Below are 18,932 nucleotides of genomic sequence, written 5' to 3'. Positions count from 1 at the left end.
AACATCTCTGTGGTGGCAAAAACCACCTACATATCAGAAGGGTAGGGACAAGGATGAAAACGGAGTCTATGACGCGCGATTACCCGTGCTCTAGTGGTCCAGTATTTGAGGATGAAAGTAGTTACAGACACGCAATAAACTTTACACGTAATATCACACCTTTAAGAAACCTTTTCTGCCTCAGACCACCATGAAATGATAAAAGAAAAAAAATGCTTACTATATAATCGCCATGCATGTAGTGAAACTGCCGCACGAAGCATGACGCTTTAATTTATTACTGCTTTACTTCTGACTATACTCGTGACACACTTACAATATTAAATACAGCACGAAAAAATTGTCATTGTACAACACATAGTTTGAAAGACATGACATTGTAAACACAGAGATACGGGGAAAAACTGCTGTATCATCCTTGACATTTTAACTTGTAACAAAATGGTTCAAATGGCTCCGAGCACTATGGGACTAAGCATGCGAGGTCATCAGTCCCATACAAATTAGACCTACTTAAACCTAACTAACCTAAGGACATGACACACATCCAAGCCCGAGGCAGGATTCGAGCTTGCGACCGTAGCAGTCGTGCGGTTCCAGACTGAAGCGCCTAGACCCACTCGGCCACAGCGGCCGGTTGACTTGTAACAAATTTACTACAAACTCAATTCGCAACATATTTCTCAGATAGTATCCACACACGCCGCTAAATGTATGTAGAAAAATATATCATTGCACAACACATTGTTTAGGTGATATGAAGTACAGAAATACTAAATTAAAACGTCACGTATCATGCACAGTTTTGCACACATCTGAGTATATGCGCGAAGAACTGTCGTATCATGCCTGACGTTTTAATGTATTACTTCTGTACTACTAAAATGATCCAAAATACAGTTTTCAGGTAGTAACCACATATACCACTGGATTTAGCTGCAAATGTATATCGTTGTGTGGCGCATAATTCAGGGTATAACACGTGATACCATTGGGCTGAGTGAAAATGTACCTGCAGAACGAAATCCTCTAAAAATACAGGTAAAGTATTCAGAAACGTTTGAAATATGTCAAACATATGTGAAATATATTTGACGCATTCGTATGAGGACAAAGCCATGGGTAAAAGCTCACCCCAAACTCCTGGAGTTATTTCAGTCCTACACATAATAGTTACAACCTGGAAAGAAATACTGCGGGGGTGAGAAACAGCCTTCTGTTGTTGGTGTGAGCGTTCTGACATGGTGAGAGAAGGGCGAATGGGGGGGGGGGGGGGGGGCGTTGACAGACTGCACGGGGGAAGGTGTAGATGGACGCAGATAGGGGTGAGAGGGAGAGGGACAGAGAGAGGGGAGGGGCAAATGGACAGAGAGGGAGTGGAGAGTCGGCTGTGGACAGACGGGCAGGAGGGGGGGGGGGGGCAGGGCGGGGAGCAGATTGACAGAGAGAGGGAGGAGGAGCAGATTGACAGAGAGTCGAGGGAGGAGGAGGAGGAGGAGGAGCGGGACGAAACTTACAGGGAGGGCGGGGAGGAGGAGGTGATGGAGAGAGGGGATGGTGGAGATGGGTGGAGAGGGGGGTGAAGGAAGTTTTAAACAGAGGTAGAAGGAAGGATGAGATGGAGTGATAGAAGACTGCAGTAAATACATACTCAGTCAATTTCGGATACTTAGAAAGTTTATTATAAATTAGTTTGAACAGTTGCCATGTTGCAATACGTCCACAATGGACAAGAACTACTGACTAATGATAATTGTAGAAGAAAAAATAAGGGAATGAGATAGGTAATCTAGGTCACCAAACAGTTGGTAGTAGCTATGAGGAATTTTTCGCGGGCCGTATTAAAACCATTCGCCTGACGGGTATGGTCCGTGGGCAGCCGGTGGAATCCCTCGGTAGAGTCACCCCTGTTTATTGCTATTAGGAACGCCTTACTGTGTATGGTTCAGTTACGGATCAACTGAGGATGTTCGTTAAGAGTGAAACCGGTCGTGTGTTTGTAAATGCATGTGAAATTGCCGCTGCTGTGGTTTTCGTAACATTCGAATTAAGGTCGAAGCACAACTCCACCAAGATTATGTGCTGTCGTTGTTACAAATTATAAAAATGTACTGAGCTTATTTTCTGCTTTGTTTTCACGTACCGATGCACTGTTCTAGTAGCGGTGTGACAGTTCAAGTGGTATATGTAGACAACCGACTGAAGCGCTTCGGTTGACGCTGGACGGCGCCCAAGTGCTGGCCGCGGTGGAGTTCCCCGCCTCTCGGGCGATGCTAATTGCAGGCCCGGCCGGAGCACCCCCGCGGCAGGCGGAGGTGGTGGGGAGAGCAGGCGGCGGAGGTGGCGGCGGCGGCGGCGGCGGAGATTGACTGCTGAGCTCAGCAGAGCGCCCTGCGCCCAAATTGCCGATCCGTTTAGTTTGGGCCGAGTTTGTCGAGCGGCCGCGCGGAATACACCCACGGCGCCTCGCTTCGCTGGTGGCGCCACTAATCCCGCCCCCAGGCGCTGCCGCCGCCCTCACCGCCCCCGCCACCCCCGCCGCAGCGAGCGCCCGGCCACTCGCTTCATTAACAGACTTAAAATGGCGCGGTCGGAGCCCAAGTGGCCGCGGGCAGCGCTGAGCGAGCTGTTTCGCGGACTGCTCGGCGACCGCTGCTTTTTCTCGCCTTTAGCCGCTGCACTCGACGCTGCCAACCAGCTCCGCTTCTCAAGTGTAGCTGCCTCCAGATCTCTGTCAACATTTTATTCATCCGTTAATATTGTTATGCTATGTGAGTAGTGGGCATATCATACAACTCGCACTGAACTGACAGAAAACAAAAGGAAGACGAAAGTAGTGAGAAGTAGCAGAAATGAGATTAGCGGGAAACTTAAGGAATACTATAGTCGAGCAGCCAAAAGAACATTCCTGACAGCCGTCCGCTATGTTTCCAATGCTGCAACACCGCTATTTGTTTCTGCCACGGCAATCGCCCGACTACGAATGTCAAACACAGACTTTGTAGAGCGCTTGCAATTCTTCGTAATCAAAAACTAAAGTCTTGTAAAAATACACTCCTGGAAATTGAAATAAGAACACCGTGAATTCATTGTCCCAGGAAGGGGAAACTTTATTGACACATTCCTGGGGTCAGATACATCACATGATCACACTGACAGAACCACAGGCACATAGACACAGGCAACAGAGCATGCACAATGTCGGCACTAGTACAGTGTATATCCACCTTTCGCAGCAATGCAGGCCGCTATTCTCCCATGGAGACGATCGTAGAGATGCAGGATGTAGTCCTGTGGAACGGCTTGCCATGTCATTTCCACCTGGCGCCTCAGTTGGACCAGCGTTCGTGCTGGACGTGCAGACCGTGTGAGACGACGCTTCATCCAGTCCCAAACATGCTCAATGGGGGACAGATCCGGAGATCTTGCTGGCCAGGGTAGTTGACTTACACCTTCTAGAGCACGTTGGGTGGCACGGGATACATGCGGACGTGCATTGTCCTGTTGGAACAGCAAGTTCCCTTGCCGGTCTAGGAATGGTAGAACGATGGGTTCGATGACGGTTTGGATGTACCGTGCACAATTCAGTGTGCCCTCGACGATCACCAGAGGTGTACGGCCAGTGTAGGAGATCGCTCCCCACACCATGATGCCGGGTGTTGGCCCTGTGTGCCTCGGTCATATGCAGTCCTGATTGTGGCGCTCACCTGCACGGCGCCAAACACGCATACAACCATCATTGGCACCAAGGCAGAAGCGACTCTCATCCTGAAGACGACACGTCTCCATTCGTCCCTCCATTCACGCCTGTCGCGACACCACTGGAGGTGGGCTGCACGATGTTGTGGCGTGAGCGGAAGACGGCCTAACGGTGTGCGGGACCGTAGCCCAGCTTCATGGAGACGGTTGCGAATGGTCCTCGCCGATACCCCAGGAGCAACAGTGTCCCTAATTTGCCGGGAAGTGGCGGTGCGGTCCCCTACGGCACTGCGTAGGATCCTACGGTCTTGGCGTGCATCTGTGCGTCGCTGCGGTCCGGTCCCAGGTCGACGGGCACGTGCACCTTCCGCCGACCACTGGCGACAACATCGATGTACTGTGGAGACCTCACGCCCCACGTGTTGAGCAATTCGGCGGTACGTCCACCCGGCCTCCCGCATGCCCACTATACGCCCTCGCTCAAAGTCCGTCAACTGCACATACGGTTCACGTCCACGCTGTCGCGGCATGCTACCAGTGTTAAAGACTGCGATGGAGCTCCGTATGCCACGGCAAACTGGCTGACACTGACGGGGGCGGTGCACAAATGATGCGCAGCTAGCGCCATTCGACAGCCAACACCGCGGTTCCTGGTGTGTCCGCTGTGCCGTGCGTGTGATCATTGCTTGTACAGCCCCCTCGCAGTGTCCGGAGCAAGTATGGTGGGTCTGACACACGCTGTCAATGTGTTCTTTTTTCCATTTCCAGGAGTGTATATTGATACAACGTACGTAAAGATTAACAAATTACATTACATCAAAACTCTTTTCTGCTTAGCAGAAGCTCTTACCTGCATCTCATGGAACAGGACAAAGAATCTCGTTAATGAAAGTGTCATCATTACCCACATCTAAGTCACGATCACTTTCTTGAATCCTTCTACTTCAATTATTCCCTATATTGATCATCTAGAAATCACAGTGCCACACCCAAGTTGGCAATGCGATACGGTACCACAGACACTAAGAAACGTCCCCTTTGGAAAATTATAAATTACTGTGCTGGTAAATCTGTTACGTTATTTGATTTTCAAACAGCTGAGCAAAACTGAACGTACTCACACATTTCTCTCTTTACTTATTCTGATCATCAATAAACTGACACACAATACTTTTAGCGCAACACAGTGTGACTTTCAATAATCCCTACAAAAGAATGGCCCTGACTAACAATAACCTATACATTTCGTGAATCACTTACCTCACAAAAATATTCACTAATCGAACTACTGCAATACAGCGAGTACCAATACTGCCAGCTAAATAAAAGATTCTAACTACTCAAGGCACTAACTACTGATAGGCATAGTTAGCAAATGAAAGCTTTTCATGACATCCAATCTCACAAATTTCGTTTTTCTGACAGACATACGCCCAGATCATCCGCTCTCAAAACTCCGCCATCTCTTTCCACCACTGCTGGTGGCTCACCTCCAACTGCGCAACGCTACCCACTGTTCACATCCAACTGCCCAAGATTACAATATCGAATATTCCAACAATGCCAGTCAACCACAGATTGCACACAGCGCAATCGGTGATTTTCATACAGAGCGCTACCTGGCATTACCAACACAGAAATCTAAACAGCCTACTTACAGCTAGTGAGGTCTCGCTGTAATTAGCAACGTACGGGAGGCGCCCCTGGAACCACTCCTGTCCTGTCAGCACTGCGGCGCCTTCACACTGAGGTCAATATAGAGCCAAGCTGATAAGAGCTCTGCCCAGTTCTAGACAGCTGTAGTTGTCAACATCAAAAAATGTTCAAATGTGTGTGAAATCTTAGGGGACTCAACTGCTAAGGTCATCAGTCCCTAAGCTTACACACTACTTAACCTAAATTATCCTAAGGACAAACACACAGACCCATGCCCGAGGGAGGACTCGAACTTCCGCAGGGACCAAATGGCTCTGATCACTATGAGACTTAACTTCTGAGGTCATCAGTGTCCCGCCGGGACCAGCCGCACTGTCAATTTCACTGTGTAGGACAGTGACAGCTAAGTTTCAGAAGAAATGTGCTTTCGTAAATCTTGCTTTTTGCACTGCAAGAGAACAGTTTTTCAATCTGTGATTCAAGTGATATTTTCAAAGTCAGTGACTGTTGTAAATCATCAAGCAGTCCTGTGGCAAAGACATGTGTCTAAGTCACGTAAACTCATTATTCACTTATGTAAGTGAAATAATATTTACTGTGTTCTAGTTTGGTGAGCTTTCTGCCAGTGCAATAAAAGAACCCACAATTAGGGCCATACGATTGTAGTTTCGTGTGGTCGCAGCAACCTCACTTCTTCTAAGGTGCTCCACGTGTATGACAATATTGTTTCACGTTGTAAGACTAATGTTGTCCAATGTGTCACGCACTGAAATTTCGTCGTCTTTTGATTTAATTTCTGTCTGCAACATATTTCTCATGCTATCACACGGCTCCTACTGCATTATCTTCTTTCATGTCACTCAAAGGCTGATTTTTCTTCTGAAAAGCAACTTAGTATTTCGCAGTGAGACAGGCAGCTTCTTTCGCGTGGGATATTCTTTCCGCGCTTTAATAGTCATACAAGGTCTGTTCAAAAAATTCCAGTACTTTGTCCATAAAATTTTTCAATGTTCACATATTCCTGGTTGTGCATGGTCTCCTTCGAAGTACTCTCCTTCCACAATTGATACACCGCTGCCAAGGTCATTTCAGTTCCGTAAGCAGTCTTGGTACCCCTCTTGCTGGATCGCGCGAAACGCCGCCTGCGATATTTTTTTTCCCTTTTATCGTTGGAAATCTTCGTTAACAGCTTTGGAAACTAAAAAGAAGTTCGCGGGGGACACGTCTTGAGAATACGGAGGATGAGACAGCATAGTGAGTTCGATTTTGAGCGGTACTCACACACCAACAGGGATGAGTGTACGGGTGCTTTAACTCGATACATGAGCCATTAATTGTGTTGCCACATTTCTGGCCGTTTCCTTCTCACGTTTTCCCGCAAACGTCACGGTAGTACCATCGATTAACAGTGTGTCCGTGTGGCACGAATTTATGGTATACTTATCCTTCAAAGTCAAAGAAAACTATCAGCATGGATTTCACATTTGACCTGAACTGACTTGTCTCTTCTGGTCTTGGGAAACCTTTCCCGACCCGTTTCGAAGACTGAACCTTGGTCTCATTTTCATAAACGTAGACCCAACTCTAACCATCAGTTATGATTCTCTTAAGGAACATCTGGTTGGACATATTGTGCGACACAATATAGCACTGAACGATAACTAAACGACATACAACAATGAAAGTCCCGGAAGTTACTCACACATTAAAGGCAGGCGTGTGCAGGGATGCCAACTGCATTTTACTCGAACACACCACTGGCGCGAAATTGCGGAAGTTCCGGAATTCTTTGAACAGATCTCGTATGCATGTCGCAGAACTGTCCTCTTTAAAATCGCAGATTTGAATATTTTGCAGTGCGCCCTCTGGTCGTGCTTGGAAACGAAAGAGCAGCTCTCGGTTCCCGTAGATCTCCAGTACATTTCTTCCTCGTTGTATGCTTTACAAAAGTCTTTCCAATTTTCAAGCTACAGCTACTAGTTCGAAGACCTTCGGCAGAGAAATAAAAGGGACGTTGCTACCGTTTTTTTCCTTAAAATAACATATATAGGAGCTCACTAGACTGGCTCTTTAATGCAGCGTTAATGCCTAACCGCTCCATTAGCACTAACTGAATCAAGTGACACTATCCGCGAGAAACGCTTTGCAGCCACCGAGTACAGCACTACGCGCGACTTTGAGTTGTCGTGGTGGCAACGGGGCCCCATCACCATGGCAGCGTTTACGAATTCGAGATATGATTGGAGCTGGGGAGTCTTCTCCTCATATTGTATTCCAGGTGCGTGAACTGTGAGGAACGTCCTTTCAGCGGCCTGACAGATTAGTGAAAAACTTAAAAGTGAAGATCGGAGACCAGGAGACAGGAGGAGTGAAAGAATTCTGCTAATATGGAAGAAAAATGGCACATGCCGGACGAAACAAGTAATACATAAAAGGCTTACGAGGATAAGCAAAGGGTGCATTTCTGCCTAAAAGAAGTTTAAAAATATCATAAAACAGGTTTAATTTGATGAAGTGATTGAGAACGTACTTTTTACACACATATTTTATTGGAGTGAAGCGTAAAATGTGGGAAAACAGTAAAAGAAGAGAACTGAAGGGTTTCAGAAGTGGTATAGGAGGACACGGAATATTATGTGGACTCATCAGAAATGAAATAGGGTGGAATCGATGAGGAAAGGAACATGTGGAATCAGCTGACAAGAAGTAGGGACAGGCTGATAGGAATTGTGTTCAATCATCAAGACAAAACTTACGTGCTGTGGGAGGGAGCTAACAGAGAATAAAAGCCGTAAGGCAGAGGCTGGAGCAACTGCTGCTCTGAGGTGTTCATGTAAGAAAAAGAGAACAAATCGTGGCTGGCCGTATCCACCCAGCACCCAGTCACATGACAGATGATAGCCCCACAGCCCCCCTCATCTTCTTCAACGAAAGGTGGGAAGCGTAGCATAAATCAGGAAAGCCAGCCAAAGATCGGTGATTGATTCGGAAATGGTGGCTAGCCATGAACGCAATTGAATTATGGGTATTTGGCACAAATAAATGAGGACACCTGTAACCGTTCTGTTACGTTACTCGCTTTGAAACAATGAAAACAACTAAATGTGTAATGTCCGTACCTAATGTGATATTATTATAATATTCTGCCTGTGAGTGCCAGCGATGATGCGCTAACGTAATTGAGACGACAACGCTCTTCCCTGTGGCGACAAAGCTCTCTGATGTAAACAAAATATGCTTTTTGTAATTGTTGGAGACAAGGAATGACTGTTGGAGACTGTTTATTTTTGGAGTGGTCAGATAAGTTTGCATGTAGAGTTTATTTGAGGTGCAGAGGAGATACAACTTGTTATCGCAGTTATCAAGAATAAACAACTTCTCTTATGTAAAAGAAGGTAAAAAGGTCTACGAACTTTTATTCGATGTTGGATCCCCGGAGCTTCATAAAGACTATTAGTGTCTTTAGCAATACAGTGAATAGCGATTTCTTTGCAAATTAACAGTACTGGGCGAATCTGCCTGACATTCTCTGAGAACCGGAGAAACGAAAACCTCCGACCGCCAACTCATTCTGTACCTAACTCGTCCTCTCATTGCAGCAGCCACGAAGAGAACATAATCATCGATAGTCAATGTTTTTACACAGATTTTTATCTTGGACCGGTAAAAATTTTTTAAATGTATGCATGTAAGCAAAAAAATCAAACGAGACTCTAAATGCCTGTCTTATCTGTGTCAAAGTCCAAGGCTAAGTTAAATAATTAATTATTTTTTACGACGTAGCAGTTTATTTTAACAGAAATAGAATACGAAGCACTTGCGGGATCGATTATGGACTATTTATCATCTGTCTGGAACATTTATTGGCTGGATAAACAGATAATTTTGGGAACATTCATCGGAGCTGCACATTTCGTCACGAGAGCGTTTACTTAGAGCGAGAGCACACAGGGATGTTCAACAATTTCAGAGTCAGACGCTACAAAGGAATTGCTAAAAAAAAACTGTGTTATACCGCTCGCAGTAACATTTACATTTAGCTTTCCTGTTTAACATTACGTTATGCGTTTAGAGAATTTTCTGCTCCGCTTCAGACGTCCAAGCAACCAGATTTATGTTACTTAATGATAAAAGGCACATGATCATTCTAATTTAAATAAATTTTATAATTAAATCACATATATGTTTATGTGGCTACATGCGTGAAGATGAGAGCGCCAGAGCACAGCGTTCAGCGGACATAGTTGAACATGGGACTCCGCAACCTACGGCCCCTACATGTTCTCACATTCACCCAACGACGACGTCACTCATGACTACATTGGGCAAGGGATCATAGAGACTGTACCGTCGATCAGTGAAAACAGGCCCGTAAGTCGGATGAATCATATTTCTGGTGATACCAGATCTGTGATCGTTCCCTGGTACGTCGCCATCCGGGAAAAAATGTGCTCTCAGCATCCAAGGCGCCACTGACGCAGACCGGGAGGGGCAGTATTTGCGTTGATGGACATCCTGAAGTGCTTCTGCGGGAGACAACGTAGTAATCAAAGTCAGCATAAAAACTGTACATTACGTGAACATTATTGCGGACCACCTTCATCCGTTTGTACTTGATGTCTTCCCTTACGGCAAAGGTATCTTTCAGTTGGTAACCTGTCCATGTCACAAGGCCAGAATCAGGCTATAGTGGTTTGAAGAGTATGATAGAATTCACGTCGACGCCTTGCCCCCCAAATTCGTCTAGAGAGAACACGATGGAGAACACCTGGGACTCTACCGGGCGCCAGCTCCGTGCCCGCCAACTACCAGCCCGTAATTCACGGGAATTGGGTGGTGTGTGTTAAACCAGCTGTTGCCACATACCTACGGAAACCTAATTAGGCCTTGACTTACACATGGTACTCAGAATCGCTCCTGTATTGCATTCCAAACATACACTAAGACGCTGTTGAGAATACGGTCACAGTGTTTGGGGCAATGAATGTCCATCAACTATGTATGTCCCAGTGAGTATGTAGAGGCTTATTGGGTAGATTATGTCAATATTGTCAAGTAACATATTTGCCGGTGTGATTCTATTTTTTATGGAATAAACACTTTGATTAATTTTATTTACTACTAGCCAATGTTATTCCCTTGGGCATTATCAAGACAAAATATACTCCAAAAGGAACGCAATAACGTGCACTCCCCAAAACAGAAACAATGTACAAAGATCAAACAAACTTATTTTTTGTGTTGGCTAGTTCAGTGCTCCGGCTGGTACATCAGTTGGCCCTCTTTTCTTTCGTCGCCGCCTCTCTCAAACAACCAGTTCCTTAAAGGTTGAGAACGCGTCCTCAAAACATAAATTCCACGTGGTTTCTCCTTCCAGGGTATCTAGCTTCGACTCCCAGTGACCACGCGAACAGAACACATCTGAAAAGCGTTTTACCGGGTGGAAGGTAAAGGCCAGCACAAGGCCTGTGGTGTGGGAGGGAAACCAAAGGTAACACACGAGCCATACCCATCACTGTTAAAAGTTATTAACACAAAATTTATTTAACGTTTGGCAATCTTAATTAGATGTATTATGCATTTAGAATAATGAAATTTAAGGAAATTTTTTTCCAGGGCTCACTCAGCTTGAACAATCACAGATATACAGGGTGTTACAAAAAGATACGGTCAAACTTTCAGGAAATATTTCTCACACACAAAGAAAGAAAATATGTTATATGGACATGTGTCCGGAAACGCTTACTTTCCACGTTAGTGCTCATTTTATTACTTCTCTTCAAATCACGTTAATCATGGAATGGAAACACACAGAAACAGAAAGTACCAGCGTGACTTCAAACACTTTGTTACAGGAAATGTTCAAAATGTTCTCCGTTTGCGAGGATACATGCATCCACCCGCCGTCGCATGGAATCTCTGATGCGCTAATGCAGCCCTCGAGAATGGCGTATTGTATCACAGCCGTCCACAATACGAGCACGAAGAGTCTCTACATTTGGTGACGGGGTTGCGTAGACAAGAGCTTTCAAATGCCCCCATAAATGAAAGTTAAGAGGGTTGAGGTCAGGAGAGCGTGGAGGCCATGGAATTGGTCCGCCTCTACCAATCCATCGGTCACCGAATCTGTTGTTGAGAAGCGTACGAACACTTCGACTGAAATGTGCAGAGCCCCATCGTGCATGAACCACATGTTGTGTCGTACTTGTAAAGGCACATGATCTAACAACACAGGTAGAGTATCCCGTATGAAGTCATGATAACGTGCTTCATTGAGCGTAGGTGGAAGAAAATGGGGCCCAATCAAGACATCACCAACAATGCCTGCCCAAACGTTCACAGAAAATCTGTGTTGATGACGAGATAGCACAGTTGCGTGCTGATTCTCGTCAGCCCACACATGCTGATTGTGAAAATTAACAATTTGATCACTGTGGAATGAAGCCTCATCCGTAGAGAGAACATTTGCACTGAAATGAGGATTGACACATTGTTGGATGAACCATTCGCAGAAGTAAACCAGTGGAGGCCAATCAGCTGCTGATAGTGCCTGCACATGCTGTACATGGTACGGAAACAACTGGTTCTCCCGTAGCACTCTCGATACAGTGACGTGGTCAACTTCTCTCGCGCTGACTTTAAGGTTATCGTCAACTGCACGAAGAATTGCCTCGTCCATTGCAGGTGTCCTCGTCGTTCTACACTCCTGGAAACTGAAATAAGAACACCGCGAATTCATTGTCCCAGGAAGGGGAAACTTTATTGACACATTCCTGGGGTCAGATACATCACATGATCACACTGACAGAGCCACATGCACATAGACACAGGCAACAGAGCATGCACAATGTCGGCACTAGTACAGTGTATATCCACCTTTCGCAGCAATGCAGGCTGCTATTCTCCCATGGAGACGATCGTAGAGATGCTGGATGTAGTCCTGTGGAACGGCTTGCCATGCCATTTCCACCTGGCGCCTCAGTTGGACCAGCGTTCGTGCTGGACGTGCAGACCGCGTGAGACGACGCTTCATCCAGTCCCAAACAAGCTCAATGGGGGACAGATCCGGAGACCTTGCTGGCCATGATAGTTGACTTACACCTTCTAGAGCACGTTGGGTGGCATGGAATACATGCGGACGTGCATTGTCCTGTTAGAACAGCAATTTCCCTTGCCGGTCTAGGAATGGTAGAACGATGGGTTCGATGACGGTTTGGATGTACCGTGCACCATTCAGTGTCCCCTCGACGATCACCAGAAGTGTACGGCCAGTGTAGGAGATCGCTCCCCACACCATGATGCCGGGTGTTGGCCCTGTGTGCCTCGGTCGTATGCGGTCCTGATTGTGGCGCTCACCTGCACGGCGCCAAACACGCATACGACCATCATTGGCACCAAGGCAGAAGCGACTCTCATCCTGAAGACGACACGTCTCCATTCGTCCCTCCATTCACGCCTGTCGCGACACCACTGGAGGCGGGCTGCACGATGTTGGGGCGTGAGCAGAAGACGGCCTAACGGTGTGCGGGACCGTAGCCCAGCTTCATGGAGACGGTTGCGAATGGTCCTCGCTGATACCCCAGGAGCAACAGTGTCCCTAATTTGCTGGGAAGTGACGGTGCGGTCCCCTACGGCACTGCGTAGGATCCTACGGTCTTGGCGTGCATCCGTGCGTCGCTGTGGTCCGGTCCCAGGTCGACGGGCACGTGCACCTTCCGCCGACCACTGGCGACAACATCGATGTACTGTGGAGACCTCACGCCCCACGTGTTGAGCAATTCGGCGGTACGTCCACCCGGCCTTCCGCATGCCCCCTATACGCCCTCGCTCAAAGTCCGTCAACTGCACATACGGTTCACGTCCACGCTGTCGCGGCATGCTACCTGTGTTAAAGACTGCGATGGAGCTCCGTATGCCACGGCAAACTGGCTGACACTGACGGCGGCGGTGCACAAATGCTGCGCAGCTAGCGCCATTCGACGGCCAACACCGCGGTTCCTGGTGTGTCCACTGTGCCGTGCGTGTGATCATTGCTTGTACAGCCCTCTCGCAGTGTCCGGAGAAAGTATGGTGGGTCTGACACACCGGTGTCAATGTGTTCTGTTTTCCATTTCCAGGAGTGTATGTCTTCCCCAGTCGCGAGTCATAGGCTGGAATGTTCCGTGCTCCCTAAGATGCCGATCAATTGCTTCGAACGTCTTCCTCTCGGGACACCTTCGTTCCGGAAATCTGTCTCGATACAAAATCTAAGAAAAACACAGTTGAGTTGCCAAGAGGCAAGAAAATTAAGCGAGGCAACTTAACAAACGTTTAAATATGATACCTTAACACAACTGTTATATAAATAACTTACTCCATAATAATCCAAGCCCAAGGTGGTAACCCGTTCTCCTTTGTCACAACAATATTATAAATACAGTTACTGCGTTGTGCAATTTCCTTCCAACAACTAACCGGCCCAGACCACTTGGACCGACATAAACAGCTTGAATTGCTTGCCCAACAACATGGAGGGAAAGACGACCAATTATAGGTGACGTGGAGTAATGCTCCAAAACAGACTGTACAACATTTGTAAGGAGCAATATTTGGTCATGCCGAAAGCTTGTATTGCTTAAAGGGGTGCTTGGCATATGAGTATTGATATAAGGTTGAACTTCGTTATCTGACAATGAAACCTGAATGAACCAAGTTACTGCCTGTCAGCCCTAATAAGGTTCACTGTATGTAATTACAGCAAGCGAAACAAAGAGCGGTAAGCATTTACAGGTGTAAATGCTAACAGACTAGATCACATATTTCAGCTTACTAAACTATATGACCAAGTCACACGGAAACGTATGCTCGAGACCTTTAACCAGCAACACAGTTCCAAGCATTAAGCTCAATCCATCAGATCCAACTCGCCACACTGAAAACAGTCGTGACACTCAGGTTTATCCGATGCGCTGCAAGGCTCCGTCACTGGAACTGGTCCCAGAGGCCACTGTACGCAGTGGTATCAAGAGGCGCGAGGTCACCACTCCACAGCTCCATGGACCACTTCAGCGAAGGACAATTGTAGCCGACCAAGGCAGCAGCAGCCGACTGACGCCGTGCCGTTCTCCACACCCCATGCGGCCCCACAGCACCACTTTCTACTCCCTTCGCGACCTCCATCTGCATGCGCCTCCTCGTTCGGAACAACCACAACTTCTCACGTCTAGTTTCTCTTCTCGACTTCTCGAATTTCTCGCAAAGATCTTGTCGAATAAAAGCTACCCCTCGTACTGAGCGCCATGCCTAAACGTCGTATGCCACAATCGCTTTAAAATTCTCCGTGCTTTCTCGCAACTGGAAATCCATGCCACTCCCACGACGCAAAGCAACAAAACTCCTGAACATGCTCATCACGGAGCTACTCACCGCACTCCTGTTCCTTAATCACTGAACCCCCCCCCCCCCCCCTCCCCAACCATGATCTTCATGCACATCCATCCTCACGTGCTACTGAAATGTCTCCTACAGTACAGACTGTCCCGACACCAGAGCAGTCAACGAATATGTTCATAAAAATACCAAAAAGAGCCCAAACGTAACACCAAAATTAACTTGAAATTTGTTGGGATGGTGTAGCACACCTAGTTTCACGTTCGTTAGATAGTGTAACTGTATTACCTCTTTGTGCGCGTTGTCCCAATGATCACGGTGCTTGGGTGTATAACACGCCCTATTTGGAAATACCCATTATACACGTTAAAGACCTTGTGACACAAAAATCGATGTTTCCTTGTCAGTCTGCTAGATAATGCCTTCACTTGCTTTCCAGCTATTAATACAGGATGAAGCTATACATACAAGGACTGATGCTGTCTCAGATAAGTACACATTCGCCAAATGTGAACGACCAATAAATGTGAACCTCAAAGCCTTCTCAGTCGAATGCCGCATCTCTGGTATCTTTAGACATAACAGTGTGGCCGTGGCTTTCGTTTGTGTAAGAGTTATTATTTTGTTTTGCCATGAAAGTGCTAGATCAAGTGTAATAAAAGAGCAACGAATTGTCACGAAGTTTCACATGATACTTCTTGGAAAAACTGCTATTGAAACCTTTTACTAAATGAGATGCATGTCGATGACTGTTTATGACGTATACGTGTTTTTGTGTGCTTCAAGAGTTTCCAAGATAACTCGTGCCGGGACGCCCTTCAACATCAAACAGGGATGAAATTACCAAAATGTTAGGTAAGCTGATTCGATCTGACCGTTTGTTGATTATTCGAGCTGTTGCTGAAACTATAGCAATAAGCAGAGAATGCGTAAGGTACATTTTCAAAAGGCTCTGAGCACTAAGGGACTTAACATCGGAGATCATCAGTCCCCTAGAATTTAGAACCAGATCATCAGTCCCCCAGAACTTAGAACTAGTTAAACCTAGCTAAGGACATCATAAACATCCATGCCCGACGCAGGATTTGAACCTGCGAGCGTAGCAGTCACGCGGTTCCGGACTGAAGCACCATGTGACTTTTATCCATTTCCTAAGGTCGTCTCTGCATTAAAAGGAACAAGATTTCAGTCCGTTGAAGCAGTGAAAGAACGTGGCACGTGTCATCAGCTCACAAAGAAAGGCTTCCACCACTGCTTCCATCAATGAAAAATCCACGTGGAGCGTTGGAGAGATAGTGCAGGCGAGTTTACTGAGGGTGAGAATAATCATATATGTTTGTTTTTGAGATAAAATATTTTACAGCAATAGTGCAATAGTCCCGTTTTTTTATAGGCACACCTGGTGTACAAACATGGTAAATGGTTTCCAACTATAAAACGTGTACGCGGTGTGACAAGAGAGAAGAGGGGATCCCGGAAACGTAGAGGAAGATAAAGAGTAGGCAATAATGAGTACAGGATGAACGCAAAACATTACAAGACATATAGAGAACTGTCACTAAAAATTAATCCACTCGCAAAACACCAAAACTTAAACACAGAAATGCACAGAGGACTATGAACTAACCAGACACAAACTAGGACGAACGAAACGGTGCGATAAAAGCACCGCCCTTAAACACATTAACAATAGTAGTGAACAACTAGTCCGCCTCATTCCATATCTTTCTCCAATCATCAGCTGTTCCCTATTCCTTTGGTGGTCCTGCTGCATATAACAGAAATTTCAATGACATCCTTTCAGATTTTCAGGTGACACAAAATATTTGAATCTTAATGTAATTTAAGAGACAATTTGGATGCTTCGCCCCTAATAGATTAACTGTGCTTCCTTCAGCCCCATAAGCTCTCAATGAAACCATCATGTATCAAATAGAGTGAAACCAAGCTACAACAACATCTTAATGAGACTGTAATGCATTCAGCGCCAGCAAAATAATTCTACAAAAATAATGTCAAGTGAGCTCTACAACATGGACCTCAATGCCTTCGAAATCAGCAAAATAGTACATCAACTTTGTAGGACAACCCCAATTATAGAATGACCGTCTGGACTACTGCCGACTGTAGTTAAGAATTACTAGAAGAGACATGGCCATATAGTAATCCTCACACTTGGTGACGCACTGATCATGATAAAGTCTCTTAATATCCCTTGAAACAACGTAAACCCACCAAATTCCCCATGTTCTTCCTTAAATTCACCTTGTCCACACAATAACATACAATTTAACCCAGTCACAAACGTTGTTTCGTCCTGTACAGTTTGAGGATATCATCTATGAAAATAATCAAACGTCTATGGGAAAATTATTCACACCAGCTCTAATTCGCAATTATTCCCTTTCCTCGCCTTAATTGGGACTCAGATTATTTAATTCTGTTAGCCGGCCGGTGTGGCCGAGCGGTTCTAGGCGCTGCAGTCTGGAACCGCGTGACCGCTACGGTCGCCGGTTCGAATCCTGCCTCCGGTATGGATGTGTGTGATGTCCTTCGGTTAGTTAGGTTAAAGTAGCTCTAAGTTCTAGGGGATTGATGACCTCAGATGTTAAGTCCCATAGTGCTCAGAACCATTTGAACCATTTAATTCTGTTATCTTCGGACTGACCTCCATTCTCGCTTTCTCAAACGTTGGCTCCACGACACACCCGTAAGACAAACTTACTAACAGTGAAGAATAATACCATTTCCTCTACTAGCAAATTTATGTCTCCATCTGCACATAGGCCTACGTCTATCACAGCAAGCATAGTACCAGAAATGAACATTTAAAAGAAATATAACCTTCCATTACTGCCTACATGCAAAAACATGCCTCCACCTGCACACATTCCACAACTCTATGCATTTCCTCCATGTCTTCGAAATACTGGAATATACCTGATATCACTTAAATACAGGCAGAGAAAGAAATTTACTAACCTATACATGCTTGTATCACATCTTTCATCCGCCAAATTTTCGTCACCCACTTGTCAAATCTGAACACAAGCCATCAGTTTGGTGATACCACCTACACTTAAATTCGTATTTCTTGCTCCTATTCCCGAACACATTACACTTTTGATTTTATGTCTTCTCATGGTGACGATTGCTGCTTTTGTGGGGATAGCATCTACGCATGTTTCGCAAGCACGAAGTTTCATATGTAACCACACTGAAATCTGTAGTTTCTTCCTAGCTTAGTGTAGAAATTGGAAGAATATTCTCGCTGAGATTTTCGATATGAAACATCCATGATATTTCTGCCTGAAACCCATCACAAACTTGCACGTGACGCAATTTTTTTATGCATGACTGCTCTCGGACTCATGATATCACGGATTTCTGCTTTGAATTATTTATTGCCTTTCACAGCACCATCAAATCCTGCCGATCGTTCACATCCATTAGACTTTTACCAACACAGTATTTTTTACGGTACAAGGTTGAGGGTGACACTGATTTTCACTCTCTAATCGTTGATTCCATGGGGGAAGTAAGGCCTCCTCAGGAGGGTAATAAAACCGTAAGATCTTGGTCCTACAAGTTGAGAGTCATGCGAGAAGGCTGCTAACCAATACATGTAGAAATTTTCATACTCACAAGCCTTCAAAAAAAGCCTCGAATAAAAACTGGAAACCGCAGACGATGACCACGCAATGAAAAGCATAAGAATTGTGGAACAAAAAGACATATTCAGTATTGCTACATGGCAAGTACAGAATTTGAGGACAAGTGAGACCAAGTTTAACAAAATACTCAGAGATTATAATATCGTTGCCGGCCGCGGTGGTCTCGCGGTTCTAGGCCCGCAGTCGGGAACCGTGCGACTGCTACAGTCGCAGGTTCGAATCCTGCCTCGGGCATGGATGTGTGTGATGTCCTTAGGTTGGTTAGGTTTAAGTAGTTCTAAGTTCTAGGGGACTAATGACAACAGCAGTTGAGTCCCATAGTGCTCAGAGCCATTTGCACCATTTTCTTTACAATATCGTTACAGCAGTGAGTAGAGAAGCCAAAAAGTTGCTGATATGTTGTAAATACCTAGAAGATTTTCATCTGTATTGTGGAATAGCATCTAAGGAAAGTGATAAGCAATAGTCTATTGCCAATTTCGCTTATCTCTTATGCTCGTCATAATTTGATTGATAATGAGGACTATATGAGTT

This window comes from Schistocerca gregaria, chromosome 7 (assembly GCF_023897955.1).
Source record: "Schistocerca gregaria isolate iqSchGreg1 chromosome 7, iqSchGreg1.2, whole genome shotgun sequence".
Classification (NCBI taxonomy): Eukaryota; Metazoa; Arthropoda; class Insecta; order Orthoptera; family Acrididae; genus Schistocerca; species Schistocerca gregaria.
This window is presented reverse-complemented; position numbering follows the sequence as displayed.